The sequence below is a fragment of the Caloenas nicobarica genome, chromosome 1, assembly GCF_036013445.1.
Source record: "Caloenas nicobarica isolate bCalNic1 chromosome 1, bCalNic1.hap1, whole genome shotgun sequence".
NCBI lineage: Eukaryota > Metazoa > Chordata > Aves > Columbiformes > Columbidae > Caloenas > Caloenas nicobarica.
Genome location: NC_088245.1, coordinates 143,170,494 through 143,189,063, shown reverse-complemented (window position 1 = coordinate 143,189,063; position 18,570 = coordinate 143,170,494). Strand labels below are relative to the sequence as shown.

Below are 18,570 nucleotides of genomic sequence, written 5' to 3'. Positions count from 1 at the left end.
GAATAGAGCCTCAGCTTTACAAACAGAAAAACTGAGACAGAAGGCGATGAGCTCATGCAGCTTGTTTGTGCAGTTAATTGTACGTGTTTTAATATAACTTGTGACCTAAAAGGTTATAAGGAATAGCACTGGAGAAACTTGGGTTATGATTAGTAATTTTGTGGGCCTTCATGTTTCTATCAGCAAATTTGCCACTACGACTTGTCACTTTTTCCATCTTGCAGATTTTTGTTTATTTATTAATTCTCTTGTCCTATCCTTGGAAGGAGCCAAGGCATTTCTGTGGAAAAGCTGGGGTCTATTAAGAGCCCAGGTCAAGAAGTCTGTGTTAGGTGTCCTCTCCCTGGAACTAACTTTTCCACCTGGACTTAAGTGTAGTTTGGGATTTGTGTCTTTGCTATTAACAAGGTAGCACAGAGACTTCAAGGTGGGATACTCAACTCCCAGGTAACCGATCTCATTATAAGATACTGTTACTCTGGGAAGGTTATGTTTCTTTCTAGTTTTGTTTGAAAATGCACTCCAGGAAATGAGGCGAGTTTCCTTTAATAACTAATGTATGTATTTCCACCAAAGAGCTGTAGTTTTGAATTTACATGTTCTGGAAAAAAAAAGTTCTGATCAGAAATTCCTGCTTATTTATTTGGGAAATGATTGGAATCACTAAGTATAACCACTTAAAAGTGGAAAAAAATTCCACTTTCAAGAGAGGACAGTCAGCATTTCCCAAATTATCCTCTTTGTGCCCATGAAAATGGTCACTCGAAATCACTGCCTACTGTCTTATAAGAACTTGGGTCTCATTCTTAACCCAGATAAGCAAAAGAGAAAACTGTATTTCTGGAAACTGCACAATTCAGCGTCCCTAAACAGAGCAGCTTTCCAGCCTTTACAGATTCACCCATGACAAAGCAAAATACCCACCAAGCCTGACTGAATTTACACAGCTAAATAAATCACTTTTAAAGTGTGTAAATGTCATTGTGAGAGTGAAAAGATGAAATGTGCTGTATATCATCTCTACAAAACCAGAAGTAGTTATATTATAAATAAACAGAGTTTGCTTGGTATTAGGGACATAGGAAATTCCATTCAAGAACAGACAAATGGCACATCTTGTCTGGTATCCTGCATCTGGCACAGGCCTATAACAGATGCTTAAAATACTTGGCTCTCTTGGCTCCACAGTCTCCCCTGTTCCACCTACCACCAATGTTATAAATCACAGTTCTCCTAACCTCTGGTGAGAGTCTCCTTCCTGCTCTCTTGTATAATGTAGGAGGTGGAAGCACTGGCCAGGACAATAAATATTTGCCATCCATGACACATATTACAGTGGCTGGTACTGAATTTGGCTGAACTGTGGTTCTGACTACTTCAGAACATATATGGTATTACTGCCTGTATTGCCTATGCAGCCAAAGAAAGCAGCACATAGGTGAGGACTATGCTTGGCTCCAGGGAAAGGGAGAAGCAAACCCCTTCTCACCCTTGTTTACACATAGCAGCAAGTATGCCTACCACTAGCCCATTTTAATCAGCTGCCCTCTTTCTATCAAGGCTCTGCCACCTAGTTGCTCCCTACCACTTAACCACATACATATCTCAGTGTAGCTTTCTTAGTAACTTTTATAGTTCAATGCATGATGACTGAAAATTAAATGAGTTTGTCTATCAAGCAGAATTCACTGTTGTCTGTATTCCAGAGGTTGTTGAAACATGGCTCATCCGCCCAGGAGTTCACATAAAGCAGGTTCACCTCTTTAGTTGTCTGGTGCTTCTAGCCATTGTCACTAGTATTAGATGCCTGCACTCACTAAAAATGACTGTGGCACTCTCCCTTACTAGAAACGTACTTCCCACAGACCATGTCCCTTTATTTTCTACAATCTCATTCACAGCCAGCATTAAATTCAATGGCACAATCAGTTAAGGGCCTTTAAAACAGAAAAATGAAAAATGCAAATCTTTCCATGTGAAAAGCTGAAGTTTCAAAAAGCCTTTATATTAACTAGATTACATCCTCTTTGTGTTCCTTACTGAAATATAACAGGACTTTAAATAAGGCTAAAGAGAATTTACAACTATAGTAACTACCATGCAAAGCCTTTTCACATGCCATCTTACAGAAACAACAGAAAGAGGCAGGCAGTGGTAGAAATTATGACACCTCATGTCTAAGCTATACTGTCAAAAATTAAATTTGAAGGAAAAAAAAAAGTGTCCCTCAGTTTGAGCATATCATCTCTATAGTTACTGCTCTAAGGGAATGACCTAAGAAATCTTCATGTATTTATAAGGGAAAACTAAATCCTTATGGTGTGCCTAAGTTGTTAGATATAGTTAGAAATGTGAGCTTTTGCCGTGCTCCAGGATTTTCTGATTTTGGTTCCAGCCTACCAAATATAACGTTCAGTGTCAAAGCCCCAAATCTAGGGCAGACCTTTGATCTAGCTGCCCCAATTTGTACCCACAGTATCTGTCTGCTTGAAAGAATGTACACATGAAAGCTACTACAATACCTAGAAGAAGGTTGCATACTTCAACATATTCCAAATAAACCATACATTCAGGGATGGCCAGGCTTAATATTAGCAGAGGCTCTGTGACTTTCTGCACTTCTCTCCTGTTGTACAAGAGAAATGACTTTCAGAATATCCATTTTATTTCAGTCAGGAACAGAAGCAGAGGTTTTCCAAGGCAGACAAATGAGTCAGCCACTTGTCCCAAATAAATGGAAAGAGTGTTCCAAGTTTCCTAGACAGCTTTAAAAACTACATAGAGCAATTCAGCTGCTTAATATATTGTGTTCTACATCTCACATTTAAGAGGACACAAAGTCACATGCTTTTTTATTCCAGATATAAGTTGTTTTACCAGCAGCAGTCCAAAGCAATCTCATTTTGTCTCTGTCCTCAACATACATGGTACTCATTTTGCTTATGCCATCTCCCAGAACAAAAGTAGACCCCATCAGAGTAAAGAGCAGCAGCTGAGGTTCTCAGACTGCCATGGGTATCTTAAATAATACTGAACTAAGTGTCTTAATGTCATGATTGCATTTGCTGATTTGTATAATGAGGATCTTAATATTTTGCTTGCTAAGGAGGAATGTTGTAAACCTTGATTAATAAATCAGTGACCGAAGAAAGCCATGAGTTACAAATTTAACTGTACAGTAAATTGGAACATCTATGTGGATAATTATAAGCTGATATATGAAACTATAAAAATAATGTCTTTACTGCAAACCTTGCCTTAACAAGAAATGTAACTCCTTCCTCCCTCCAGAAAGCTGAATACACTGACTCATGTCTTTGTTTAAGTGTCATGGTAAATTTGTTCTTTTATAACATGTAGTAGTTTAGCTTTGAACTTTTGATTTTTGGAAAAGGCAGAGCGGAAAAATGTTTTCATGGGAGAGGAGTGCACATTCCAGAGCTGTCGACTGTTACTCGTTTATGAGCAGGGAAAAAAAAAAACAAACCTACTGAGGTTTTAGGCTTTGGTTGATGCAATTTGTTGTCTGATATTTTGTCATAAACCAAAAAGTTTACACTGTAAAGTGAAATATTTCAATTTTCTCTCTTGATTTTTGAGCTTTTGCATGTTGAAAACTCTGAACAAGCCTGAAACTGACTGCCACTGAGGATAGAAAAATTAGCTTTGTACGAACAGAAACAGTAATCCTTTGTAATATACAAAGTAGCCCAAAGAGAAAATAACTCAAAGTTACTGTGAATTATAGAGCTACACACAAGCATAATGTGGGAATGCAGACAATATTACTCATAAAAATATAACAAAATGTGAGCCCTTCATGGTGACTTTGTAACCTGAGCAACAGTTTTAAACACAATTTTCCTGTGTTGTTTCGTGTTTATTTAATGTATTAACATTTGATTACATCAAAAAATATTAAAATAGGAATATAAAATAAACTTTATGTACCTTATTTATTTAAGGAAAGTAAAAAAATATTTTTCAGCTGTTCTGCATATTTTGAAGAGTATTAACATACCTGCTTTCTTCCCTTCTCTTTCCAGAAAAAGGTGAAAATGCAGCTTGTCAGAATCCTTCAAATTTGATTCTCAGCACTGTTATGATCTCTTCATTACTGGATGTTGAGTCTGGATATCAGAATCGGTACAGTGAAGTACTCTCCTATTAAGCTGAGGTAATTTTCTTCCTAACAGTTTAATTGTTTAAAGCAGGAGTGTCAGCCTCATTTCCACCAGGCACTACATCAGCCTCTCGGTTGCCTTCAAAGGGCCGAATGTAATTTTAGGACTGTATAACAGTCCTTATACAGGAATAGTTACATTTATACAGTCCTAAAATGCTTTAAAGCATTACAAAAGATGCCCTTCTGCCCCCGCTATTCCCTGCCAGTACAAACATTTCTGGGCAGAACATTATATTATACAATATAGAATCAATTGATGTGAAAGACATGAGAACTGATGCTTTTGCTAACAGGCAGGGAGATTCAGGCCCCATTTATTGATATAAATTTAGCAAGAACGCATTATTTAAGACGACCACACTGAACTGGGTTTGGAAAGCAGTTGCAAGTGTCAAGTCCTTTTTCTTCATCAAGGGACCAGTGACACAATAGATGGAACATCCTGGATTCGTAGCCTGTTAAAAGACTAATGTACAACCATTATGGATATGTCAGAGACTTCTTTCTTTGCTGCATTAGCATTAAGAGCTAAAGTCATTGAGGACAGAGAGCATAATTACTGGAAAAGTCTAACGCTGAAACAATGCAATTAACAAGTCTTTCAAAGTTTCATTTCCTGGGGAAAATTATGGCCATTGAAAAGGATCTATCTTGTCAAAAAACCTTAACAGACAAAGGCTAGAAACTACATGAAAATATCAGCCCCAAGACAGAGATGAGGACAGAACTTCTCCATTCACAAAGCCAGAAGATGTCGATGTATTATGCTGATAGAGGCTGGCTCTGCTGAGGACATCAACTGCTTTTCAGACACACATTGAGATCAGTTTCTCCTTAGTGAGATGGGTAGGTTACTTGATAAATATTATTCACTCAACATGAAAAACTGCATTTATGAAAGCCTATCAGTCATTGGTTAATAGTGTCGTGTTTTCTCTCAAAAACAGAACTGCACACAGTACAGGCCTGATGTATTCACAGTATATTATAGGAACGTGCAACTTAGGATGCAGACAGGGAGGCAGTCAGTTGCAGAATTGTATTTAAAAAAAATAATAAAAACAACAAACAAGCATAAAAAACCAGGTGGCTCGAGGCTGGCCACTGGCCCGTAAGACTGCAGAGGTGCAATTAGCTTCTGAACTAAGGTACATAGACAACATTTTCAGAAAGTTTTCTGCCCTCACATGGCTTTAATGTATCCCATCCTTTCCTGGTATATCAGTAATCAAGATACTGTCAGTTTTCTGTCCACTGCCGTAACAGTATTGCACACCTTTCACAGTACGTTAACGTGAATCTTAAAGAAGCTGCAGTTTTACTTTGTAGCTTACTTTTCTCCCCCATTAAAAAAAATCTTCTAGAAATGCACACCGATACAGCTGAATCAGAAAAAAATAGCTAGTGTAAATAATTAATTGCTTTAGATAAGATGTATGGGTGGGTTATCATATAATCACCATGGCAGACAAGGGGCAAAGAGAAAAATACAGAGATAGGTGCACGGGAAGATCAGCTCGAGGATAGATACATTCTTATTAGTAAATCTAACAAAGCTGCCTCAGGCTCCACATTTGCTTTCAAAGTAATTGAATTCTGTTACAAGACAGCAACCAACGTGGCACATAATTCTTTGATGTTATTTAAAGCCTGCCTATTAAACAAACATTACTCTGATTTTTTTTCTTTTTAAGGATTCATAATATTTCCTGTATTCTTTCAGCAATTTCTGTCCTGTCTCCTAAACTATCATTTTGAAACACTGAGAAATGTTTGCCTAAAACCAGAACTCCATTTTCAAAACCTTTCTGTTATTAATATTCCTTAAGTTACATTTCAGCTTCCAATCAAGGTTTGCTGCAATAATTTCTCTTTTGATGCAAGTCCACTGTATTGTACCTTGGCTCTCAGCTAGAATGAACAGTGTGCCATGTGAAGAGCAAAAAACAGTGTAGTTCAACTTTCCCAAAGTAGGTTGAATCAGGAGTTTTAAGGATAATCAAAACCATGTTTTTATTAGCAAGCAGAGCCAATAAGTCATTGAAGCTATATAAATATATTCATACCCACATTGCAGTTCATTATAAAAAGAATCTCGCACCCAGGAACACAAAAATTCTTACTATGGAATACTGAGTGATTGTGGAACGAATAAATGGAAGAATATACTGATCTTTGCATGAGAAGGGCACTTTGAAAGGGCTTCAAGTAAAACAAGCTGAATCTTCAGACTTCTACGAACTTTTTATTATATTCTTAGCAGACATTAGAAAACTTGAAGGACTTTGTACAGAGCAGTATTATTTACAGGAGAAGTATTTGTTGCTTATATTCTTTAAGTGAAACTTATGTATGATTTCATATACAAATACATGCAAGCATGCAAATGCATATATGCTTTTAATAGTCTGTCGCTAAATATTTTAGACCAACTTACAGTTTTCCGTAGTGCCAATAGAAAGGTCCCAGTCAGTTTGGTATTTTATGTCAGCAAGTTATTCTACATGTGAGAATACATCTGTGTAAATGCAACAGTATATTTCTTACAGATGTTATTTATGTGCATGTGCCTTTACGGAACTTGTATCTAGACGAAATCTGGATTTAGACTGCTGTCACACATAAAACATAAACCTTTGTATATTTCCTCTCTTTGAATTTTTTTTTTTAATATTGGCTTTCTTACTGCTTACTACAAAGGCAGATTTATTGATATAAGTGGAAGTTATCTAAACAACAACTAACATGAAACACAGGGTCAATAGCAATGATTCATGGCTTTTTTTATGATTGGTTGGGGTTTTTTAATGCTCAGAGCCCATATAGACAAGAAACTATTTCCCCGTACCCTGAGATGGAAATATTGCTCACCTCTTTGTAGAATATAAAGCTGAGAAATGAAATTGAAATGATCTAGTCAAAACCAAACTTATTCCTCATTTCAGAAAGGTAGCACTACACAGTTTGGCTAAATCATGGTTACCTGAAAAAGAGAAGAATTTGCTCACCTATGCCTGGAATCACACATATTTAATTTGTTCTAAGCACAAAGTAGATACAGTTAAACTGGATGATTTCACCATGCTGAGTTATTTCCCACGTTCCTTTGTTACTCCATTAATGTAAAAAAATGCAAGAACTGGGAAGTCATATGATCTGTAGGAAAGAGAATACTGTGGTTTCTAAGAAAAATATTTATTACAAAGCAAGCTATTTTGATTTATTAAATGATAGCTTCCCATCACAGTGTTTTTTGATATGGTGCTTGAAACCACAATGGCTGTATAAAGCCAAGACCTTATTTGTTTATTTGTCTCCTACCACTAGTGTTTTTCTTAATAGAAATATCAGTTCATGACAACGCCAGGTTCGTAGAAGCTCATCCAGGAATAAACTCTTGAAAAATTATTTTTTTCCTAGAGTGTCTATTAAGCCAGTTCAGGCACTGTGTCTCACTGCTAGTCTTCTAACATTAGATTTATGGGATGTTATAATTAAGAACAGGTGATGGGCAGCACTACATGCACAGCAAGCAAAGTGAAAAGACTGGCAGCTCAAGAGCCACTTGTGAATCATCAAAACTTTTCCCTGGATAAACTCGGTAGTAACCTTGCTAGGTTTTCTGGCCTTTTTTTTTTTTTTTTTTTCAATTCCAGCACCACCACCCCCTTCCTCCTTTTTCATGTCAAAGACTGGAGACCATCTGTCTGTTTTTCTGTTTTTACAGTTATATAGCTTTTCCACTTCTATGTTTACCTATCTATAAAATGAGACAAATTACGCTTACCTACTCACAGAGGACTTCTGGGAGGGTTACAGACAAGTCCATACACAAAATTTTAAAAAGATGCACATTTTTAAGAAACACTTCTACATCTATTATTGCAGATCTGTCAAACTCACATTCCATACAAATAAGACAGCGGAAAAGGTTCAAAACATATACAGCCTCCACATAAATTTTAAGAAAAGCAGTCTTTCAGCTTAGGAGTGAAAAGGAGACAGGGAGACATGGAAAAACATGAATCAGGAAAAGAAAAATATGTCCTAAATGAGTTTTCATTGGTATAGTTAAACAAATACCATTCTTTGTTGTGTGGATTTGTTTGGTTTGGTTTTTGTTTGGGGTTTTTGGTTTATTTTTTTTACCCCTTCTGTTGTGAGAATGTGAGGCAAGGTATGTCGGGAAAGGTGATGGTTTTGTTTAACAAAGTGAAAGACTTGTATCCCAAATTTGCCAACAGATCTAACTTTTATGAATCATTTCCAACTTACTAACCTGATGTGATCATGATATTAATGAATTAATTACATGTAACATAATGATTATAAACAAAGGAGTACTTTTTTTAATAAAAAACCCTATGTTTTTAATAATTGGCTGCAACAGGGCCCCTTGCTACAGGAAAGACATTGAGGTGCTGGAGAGAGTTCAGAGAAGGGCAATGAAGCTGGTGAGGGGCCTGGAGCACAAGTCTGATGAGGAGCAGCTGAGGGAACTGGGGCTGTTTAGCCTGCAGAAAAGGAGGCTGAGGGGAGACCTGATTGCTGTCTGCAACTACCTGACAGGAGGTTGTAGCATGGAGGGTGTTGGTCTCTTCTCCCAAGTAGCAAGTGATAGGACAAGAGAAAATGGCCTCAAGTTGTACCAAGGGAGGTTTAGATTGGATATTAGGAAAAATTTCTTCATGATAAAGGGTTCATGAACAGGCTGCCCAGGGAAGTGGTGGAGTCACTGTCCCTGGAGGTGCTTAAAAGGCATATAGACGAGGTTCTTAGGGACATGGTTTAGTGCTAGAGTTGGGTTATGATTGGACTTGATGATCTTGAGAGTGTCTTCCAACCAACCATGGTATCCTCATTGACAGTAGTAAATACTTCAAATGTATTAACTGGAAGATGTAAATAGGAATGTTTAAAGAAAAGAAAAAAGAAAAATCAGTATTTGTACCATAGAAAGGATTGGAGATTTTTTGTGGCTACACTCCATACTTTCATCAATATAGTTCCCTGAGTTTCTTTACAGATAACTCTGATACATGAAATTAATTTCTACTTAGGCCATTTTAGGGTGTTTCCTACCTCCTTTTATCCTTCCCACCCCAAAATACATTTGAATCAGTAATCTTGAAGTTCTAAGTACTTATATAGTAGAGAGCAATGACTATTATTCTAGCTTTATATGACCAGGCTGCCAGCAGGAGCACATGGTGTTAAAAGTCCTTTACAATGCAGTGAGCTAACAATCTCTAATAACTCTTTTCACATTGACCATGGAAAAATATGTTCATTTTTTCCTGAGCTGATGGGATCACTGTAGGCACAGACTGGATGTTAGTACCTGAGATAACCCAGCTGTGACCACACTATATAGGTTTACACATACTAATGCATACAAGTGCACTTCCATAATGGAAATAAATCAGTTTTAACGCCTCTCATTTGCCTATGATTCCATATTTGGACTACTTGTCCAAATACTGGGCAGAGAAGAACCTAATGAAGTTCAACAAGGGCAAGTATAGGGTACCTCACTGCTAGAAGGCAGTACTACAGAGAAAGATCTGGGAGTTCTGGTCAACAACAGATTGACCATGAGTCAACAAGGTGCCCTTGTGGCCAAGAAGGCCAACAGTGTCGTGGGGTGCATTAGAAAAAGTGTGACCAGCAGGTCGAGGTAGTTTTTCCTCCCTCTCTACTCTGCCCTGGTTGAGGCCACATCTGGAGTACTATGTCCAGTTCTGGGCTCCCCAGTTTAAGACAGACAAGAAAATACTGGAAGGAGTCCAGGGGTGGGCTATGGAGATGATTAGGGGCCTAGAGCATCTTTCTTATGAGGAGAAACTGAGAGAGCTGGGTCTGTTCAGCCTGGAGAAGGCTGAGAGGGGATCTCATCAATGTTCATAAATATCTCAAGAGTGAGTGTCAAGAGGATGGGACCAGACTCTTTTCAGTGCTGCTCAACGATAGGATGAGGGGCAACAGAGACAGAAGCACAGGCGGTACCATCTAAACATGAGGAGGAACTTCTTTACTTTGAGGGTGCCAGAGCCCTGGAACAGCCTACCCAGAGAGGTTGTGGAGTTTCCTTCTCTGGAGACATTCAAGACCCACCTGGACACATTCCTGTGTGATCTGCTCTGGGTGAACCTGCTTTAGCAGGTGGGCTGGACTAGATGATCAGCAGAGGTCCCTTCCAACCCCAACCATTGTGTGATTCTGCCTTAAATCCACCAGTGAACATTAAAGTGTATGTTTACTCAGCACAACGCAAAGCAGTACTAACGCTTTAGATTATACTGTGTTAACTTCATTGTGAATTTGAGTGTCAGAAGTTTTTGTTAAACTGCTTTATTGTATAGTGGTGACTACAAAGTGAGATGGTTGCAATGGTAAATTTGTCATGCTTGCTGCAGAGTTCACACTTCATTAAAATTCACATAGCAGCGCTTATCTATAGCTGAAACACAAAGTTGCCCAGGGGAACACTTGTTACTCTGGGTAATTAATCAGAGGTGATGGGAAATTTTCCTTAGTGTTCTTGATAATCTCTAGGGCATCATCCAACTGTGAAATTTTGGCTTCACTGAAGTGGAAAGCAAGTTTCATCAGTAACTAGAATAGGCCAAGACATTTCTCACAAAGCACTTAAGGACCTGGTGTCATCTGGCAAAGTTTCGTTGTGCAGTCTTTTTGCAGAGCTGGAGAAATAGATCAGTTTTGTTAAATATTTCATATGTGTACATAAAAAGACCCTTGTTTTGGTAATCATAGGCACATTTTAAGGAAGGTTCTACACATTCTTTAGGGTAAATAAAATTTAAAAGGTCTTGAATCTATATTCAAATAATGTCTCACAGCTCAGTGAACCTGAAAATCACATCCTCAATAGGAAATATGTGGTTTTGCACATGCAGTGAGAAAATACAGAAGACTGTCAGAATGCTTGGAGATTGAAGTACATAGCTTGAATCAGCCTGAAGACTTCCACTTTGTCAAGTGAGGCTAGCCTCAAAGGCAATTTCTTATTTAAAAAACAACAACAGAAAACAACAACAGCAGCAAGAAACCCCAACACTCGCTCTGTCAGATACCCAGATTTAGAGATGTGTTACTGAATATTCACTTAAAAAAAAAAATCAACCTTAATCCAATAACATTTTATTTTAATGGTGCCGAGGCATAGATCGTAAATTTTCTATACATAGATACCAAACAGAGGTGTCTTTTTTTTATTGAAGTGCTCAGGAGAGTTCAGCTTTTGCTACACAAAAGCAGTAGGAATTTTAAAGACATGGAAAATACTTCCAATTCAAAAAAAGAATCTTCCTCAGTGCAAAGAACTATTCAAATATCCAAGTACAAAATAGAGCATGGTTTCTTAGACATTTAGACAAATGTTAAACCAAGTTGAAACCAACTCAGCAATTTTATTTTCTCTATTCAGCTCTTTCAGGTGTGACTTAATTAACACTGAGTCTAAAAGATGAATTGTCACTTATTTCACATTCTTATCAACTATTCATTACTTTAGCCATCCTTGTCCTAGAAACCATATTTTTGCCAGCTACATCTATTTAACAACATTATTTTAAGAGATATAGAATATACAAAGTAACTGAACAATGAAAAGTTATGGTATATGGGACAGGAGTTTACAGGTTAAATTAAGATGTGACTGATTTTTCATTTAAGTTTGCTAAAACACACAAAATCTTTTCAAAATAATAACTGCTGAACACAGATATTGATGGGCAGGTTTACCCAAGCTCACAAGAAGAACTGCAAGCTTCCTATTCCTTTTTTTGATTGACCCCCTGCTCACAGAAGGTTGACCTGATTAACAACATACTGTTATTGTTGAATGCTCCTGGTTTGAGTGCATCATGCTAGTTTCACTGTAGCAGGAGCTACCTGAATGGCTGTTTTCTCAAATTAATTAATAGCATCATGAATTCTAGCATGGGCATTTCAAAAGGTTTATTTCTCATTGTGATGACTAACTGAAGTTGTCCATAATAGATTCGCAAAGGGATCAGCAATTTTATTAATTTAGTGAAAGTAACAGGCACCGAGCATTAATTGCAGCCTTTAAAGTCTATCAAACAAGTCATTGTAATATCTCGGAGTTGAAACAGAACCCTTCTTTAAAGGTAGGTGAACAGCACAATGCAAAACCAATAGAATTTACAATTCAGCAAAAATATCCTCTATGTTTCTGTTCCCTTATTAAATGAATGGATGCTACCATGTCTGCTAAAGACATACAGGTGGTGTATGCTTGCCTTTAACAAACTCTGCTCACACTAACTCACATCTGTAGACATATTGGGATACTTGATGTCATTATATAAGGAGAAATCTGTGGTGGCAAGGGAATGGAGGAATTTACAACATCAAGCCTTTTCAAAGATTGTTATCCAAACTTCACAGGTTTACTTGCAGAGAATTACTAATCCCAGACCACCAGAGACTTATGTATGACTGCCCCCAAAACTCTGCAGACATAAACTGTAGAAATCAGCTGTAACTACTCATGTTGGCCTGAGCTTAGCTCTACACCTAGCAAGTTACAGTTCTGGAAAGTAGATTAAGTTACAGTAAAGATCAGAATTTGTTGAGCTTTAGGACTGATGAATTAAAAGCAATAATTATTAATATTATTTCTTTTAAAATAAATCAGTCCCAATTTACAATATTTTGGAAATTAGTAATAAAACGGAAGAAAAAAAAACAGCTAGAGAGATCTGGATTATTCATAGACTTAAATGAGTTAAAAATGGAAAATAATTAGATCATCCAGCCCATTTTCCCACCAATGCGGTATTGTTCCCTGTAGTACATTTCCTAGTGCTTAGTTTTCGAAGTCCCTTGAGAAGGGAGATACCAGCGTTTCCTTTGGACACATCCTGGCACACTCTGTCAGGGAAGTTTTGCCTCCCTCTGTTCAGCCAAGTACTTCCTATCTCTTCTTATTTCCTCTTCCACTGAAGAATTCTTCCTCCTCCTTGGTGCAAGGGCCCTTCAGGATTGCAGGTGGGACACTGAAGAGGAACAAACATTCCCAGAATAGGATATGCCATAGTATAGAAATCTATAGCAGACAATTTTAAGAGAATTTTCTTGTAGCCTCCTTTCGTTTACTGCTCTTTGTGTGCCAGATTGGAAGAATGCATCTGAAAGGTGTTTGGCCACCTTTGAACACTTTTAATATGATAATTCTTCAGTATGAACTTTGGGGAGAGTATCTGTTAAAACCAAAGCCTGCCTGCCTCAGCTGAGGTTAGAAGAACTCCTGTAAGAGCATCCTGTAATGAACAATAAATTCACCATATACCACGTCACTAGTGGTTTGTCCCTTTACATAAGAGGTCTGAAGAAAGAGCAGATAAAGAGAGATATGTTCTTGACCCAGTGGTGACTGAATACAGAACTAATCTTCTGTGCTGTATGGATGTAGTCAGAACAGTATCACATAGAGGTACAGTATTCACATGCAGCAATTACAGTCACACTGTAGACACAGCCCACACCAACTCATTCCAAGCAGTTCTGTTATTGACAGAGCTGTTGGGGGAAAAGATTTATTACCATTCAGCAGGCTGTGTGCAAACTCAGCATCATGAAATCCTTATGTGTGTGTGTGAAGAGATCCCTCTGCAGCTGCCACAGAAGCTGTGGTTCAGAAGGAACCACAGGCCAAATATGGTCTGAGTGTTTTTAGACATCTGAAGAGTCAGGTCAAGACAGGAATTTAAGTGTGGTTTGCTAAGTGGAAGTTTGGCCTTGTCACATTGAGTTATATGGCCTTCTAACATAAGCGGTCCAAGTCTGCTACCTTGATGAAAACACTATAGTATAGGTCATGATAAATATCATTATTGAACTAGAAGTTTAGCTTTGCCTTGAAGGGGCCTAGCCAGAGCACTTAGGGATATGTCCTTAGAAGAAAAACAAATGGGAAATATCTCTTTTGTTCTTCAAATTTGAGCAGGTGGGCTTCTTAGTCGTTGGTCTTGCAAAACAGTTTGCAGCAGGGATGAATTAAGTTTCCATTACCTAATTCAAAAGACTGGCCAAATATAAAACAAAAATTATGAAAGAATTTGGTTGTAATTCTGTCTGTCTCTTTGAAGGGATAGAAATATTCTTGGATGTGTCCTTTGTTTTGACAACATTTATACCGATTACAAATCAAAGGGCAAAGTTGGAGTACTATTTCCTCCAAACTGCCTCAGTCCCAATTTATTCTAGTACTGTCCCTGACAGAATCTCTTTGACAGCAAAGTAACTTTCTCTTTTAGTATAATTGTTCTCGAAGGTGTTTAAAGCATCCAGAAATGAAAAGGAAATATTTCTACAACTAATTTGCGTAAATCTGGAAAATATAGCTTGTAACTTATACGAGGCAGCGTAATTTTAATAAATCTTTGGTTCTCCTGTAGAAAAAAAAAAAAAAGTGCAGCAAGAAGAGGTGCATCAGTACCTTATTTCAACTAAAATTCAGAGAACTAGACCAGCATCTTCCTTTGTATATTACTGTAACTGTCTTGGGTGCTGCTTACTTCAACAGCATTCATTTGAGGAGTGAAAGCCAATAAGCAAGAAGACAAGCAAACCTGGAGTGAAAAACCATGCCAAATATTAAAGTGTATAAAGATCAAAAGAATTGTAAGAACATTCAAAAAAGGAGAAAAGCAGAACAAAAGTCCTGTGAAACGCAATATGTGTATCCTTAACTACAGAAAACTGGATGATCATCAACTGACCGTCAATTTATATTTTTGAAGACATGTGACCCTTCAAAAAAAAAACAGAGGGGGGCTTTAAGTTGTGATTTGAGTAGAAAAAAATATACTTGTTGTTTTTAAGAGAGAAAAATAATTCAGAATATTTGCAGTGCCGAACATGGAACATTCACAAATTAGCAACACAGTAGTCATTGGTCACACGAGCATGCAACGTTTCCTGCTTTCAGCGATGTTCTCACTGGGAAGGGGCAGGAAAGGCCCATTGGACACATCTGTGCTGCTCCACTTGTCGGGAAATTTAGGATTTCCATTAATTCTTTCCCACTAAACTGTGGGAAGGCACTGGAAAACTTCCACCATTTGAGTGGGGCAAGCTTCATCCATGCCACAGTGTGCTTCTGACTCGGACAAGTGATAAGGTATCCTAAACTAAGGTTTAATCTACACCCTGACAGGCAGTCAAGTGAAGAAAAACCATCCACTTCTGTTGAAGGTTATGTTTATGGATACGATTGCAGTTTGGGCAAGCCTCTTGTTAGATCTTGAGATAGCTTCAGCATGAAGACAGCACAATGAAACTGCAAGGTCTTTAAGATCTAGTCAATATCAAATCAGATTTGAGGGCTTTTACTCCTCTATAAGCACCAAAACACTCAGATATTTATCTGAGCTTGTGAGAGATGCATAAAATAGGAAAGGAAAAGATGTTTTTCAGGCACTTATACCACTTCTACTCCCACCCGGAAAAAGCAAAATCATCTTTTTTCCTAGTTCTAGTCCCTTCTGCACACAGAAATCAAATAATTCCTGTATCTGGTCATTTAGGAATTCATCATCAGAAAAAAAGAAAAAACAAAAGGCAAAAAAACCAGACACCACACACCCTCCAAACACACCATGGTCAGAGTTTGACAGGTATAAAACAGACACTGGTGAGCAATGTAAAACTGCTTAAAGCTATCTGATCTGCACCCTAACACCTCCAAAATAGATTATGCCTGTTTAATGAGCCAACCCATCACTTCTTAGAACACAGAAGGAACATTTTCTTGAAGTATGTTTCCTGTTTTCCTCTCATTATCCTTTAAACTGGAGAGGGATGGCACTTCCTCTTCTAGTTGGGACAGATAATTCCACAGATTAAGCTACTGCTTTGACAAAAGCAGAGGAAAAAAAGCTTCCTAAACCCAAATTCCCATGAATAAGTACATCAGACGTCCTAACATGTATTTCGCAACAGTTTCCAAGCTCATTGATGGTATTGCCTTAAAACAGTCTAGTGAAGAAGACAAAATCAAGTAAATATAATAAACTGTAATTTGTTTATATTTTTGTTCACAGTTGAAGTAACTTCTTTATAATGCAATTATGTTGCTCCTGGAAAGATTCACTGCAGATCCAGACTACAAGCTGTTTCATTCCTTTTTCAGCCAGCAAAGAATCTCCATTCACCAGACAGAACACTTGCAAAGCAAGTACCCTCTAATTCAGTTGTGAGCAACTTCAGGAACTTCACGATTCTATATTTGCATGTGTGCAAAACACCTTTTTTAATAATCCTTGGGGATTTTACGTTGAACAGAGCAATTGAAAACCTCTGTGCTCAGTAGTTGTTGGTATGTCTCTGCCAACAGAAGCTGGCTTGATATAAACCATTCCCATTTAAGCTTTGGGTGATATTCCATGCCATTTCTTTCTTAGTTGCTGCCTCATCCCAGCTCCTTTAGCTGCTCTACATCATGGAAACCAACTCACTAGAAGTGCAACTTGTGGCAAGCAGGAGAGGCTGTTAAAGCTGATGAGAACCTCACTGTTGCTTGTGCTGCCCATTGCTACAACAGCTCAACTCAACCTGCTTCCTCAGGTATTTTATAGCAATATTACTAAGGCCACAGCTCTCCCACCTCTATATACAGCAACATAAACCACCATCACTCTTTCGGTGTAAAATGATTGATGACAGTAACCTGACTGTGAGGAGTGGAGGGCAAGATTTGATTGTGGAGGTCATAGCCAAGTCCTCTAACAAAAAAATTCCAGTGAGTTTCTAACTCCCGCTCAAAGCAAACATAGTATTACTTGCTAATAACACCTGGTCTCCCTTCTCTGTCAGATCTGACACTTAAGCTCTGCCAGCCACATAGCAGTTGCTAAAATAAATATGCAGTCTAACTAGTGAGTACTCTTTCCACTTCTGCTCCATCCCCCAATCATGCTGTCAAGACAGAGTTTCTCCCAAAAGAAGAGAAGAAATCCTGTAGCCTTTTTGACAGAGAAAGACCACCTCAATTTTCTATCTGCTTTGATTAATTTACCAAAGCTTACACAGCATATAGTAATATTGTCCAATGATTTTATCATGAGTGACAGTATTTAGTTTAACACAGTCTCTGCAGAATAATTTCCTCAGATACCAGTGTGTGTGATTGCATGATATTCTGGCTCCCTGTATCATTTGTTTGACACAAACATCCCTCTTGAATGTTTGTCAGGAGGATATGTTTATCAGATACACTGCTCTCTCTTCTTTAAGAATATTTTGAGATGTGAATTCTCTAAAGGGCATAAAGAAATAAAAGCATGCAGACCTGCACTCCAAACATGTTCTTACACAACTGAATTGTCATCTTTCTTTCCTTCCTTTTTAAACTATCTTGTATTTATCCTATCATTTCATGTCAAAATTTTATAGTTGTCATGTATTTTGGACATAGGATACGTAGTTTCTTAAAGCAGGTTTCCATCTGCACGTTCAGGTCTACTGAACATTTCAAATGAAGTGTTTCTCTTAAACTATGTGTAAATTTGTATGTGATAGTCCACATTTGTTTTACTGGTTTGGCAGTCAGATTCTGCTTTTCTTATGAGCATCTGCTGGAAACATTCCAGTGTAGAAATACAGCTAAAGGAGCAACGAGAAGCCTTTATTATTTTGTAATTTATTTCCTGCAGCTAATTCCTTAGCTGATTTATCTGATTTCTGACAGATTTCACAGATCACTGGACTTGTTAACACATTTTGCTCAGAGTCACCTCCTTGCCAGACAAAAAAAAAAAAAGTCAGTCTTCAAAAAGGGAACAAGCTTGGCTTTCGGTCTTCCTACCTCCACTGCTGACTGCAGAACTCAAGACAGGAAATAACTATAATGGGCAACAAAAGGAGCACACGTACTTTTTGTGCATATCCACACGTGTACTATATTCCATGGAGGAGATAATTTAATGCATGAAATTCTAGGAAATATTTCAAAAACAGTAATACTTGACTCTTCAGTCATGGATCAATACTTCTTTATGGCACTTTAAATATATAATAAGAAAGCAGCCTCTGAACTAAAGGGCTTTGTATTCTAAACTAGTTCCTCTAGTTCTCCACCAGATGCCAATGCGATTCACAAATCTGTCAATGTTACAGCCCACTCATGAAAGTGAGGACAAGCCTTTTTGCATTTAAAACAAAATACTGTGTTACCAGATACTTGGGTAATTTCCTATTATAAATGTTACCGAAAACAGGACAGTACAAGTCCCACTTGCACAAGTGCTCCCTGAGAGAAGGTAAATGTCGTCTTCATAATGAGATAGGTACAGATTAGGCAATTGTTTTCACGTCATTTGTTGGGACACCGGTTT

General features: G+C 37.8%; 1 protein-coding gene across 1 annotated transcript in view; it reads left to right on the top strand.

The window, feature by feature from the left end:
- COL8A1 (collagen type VIII alpha 1 chain) overlaps positions 1-18,570 on the top strand; it is a 93,443-nt gene that overhangs the window by 12,417 nt on the left and 62,456 nt on the right. Inside the window, exon 2 of the mRNA XM_065631367.1 lies at positions 4,047-4,177. The gene's annotated coding sequence lies outside the window, so the exon portion shown is untranslated. The remainder of the gene's footprint in view (positions 1-4,046; positions 4,178-18,570) is intronic.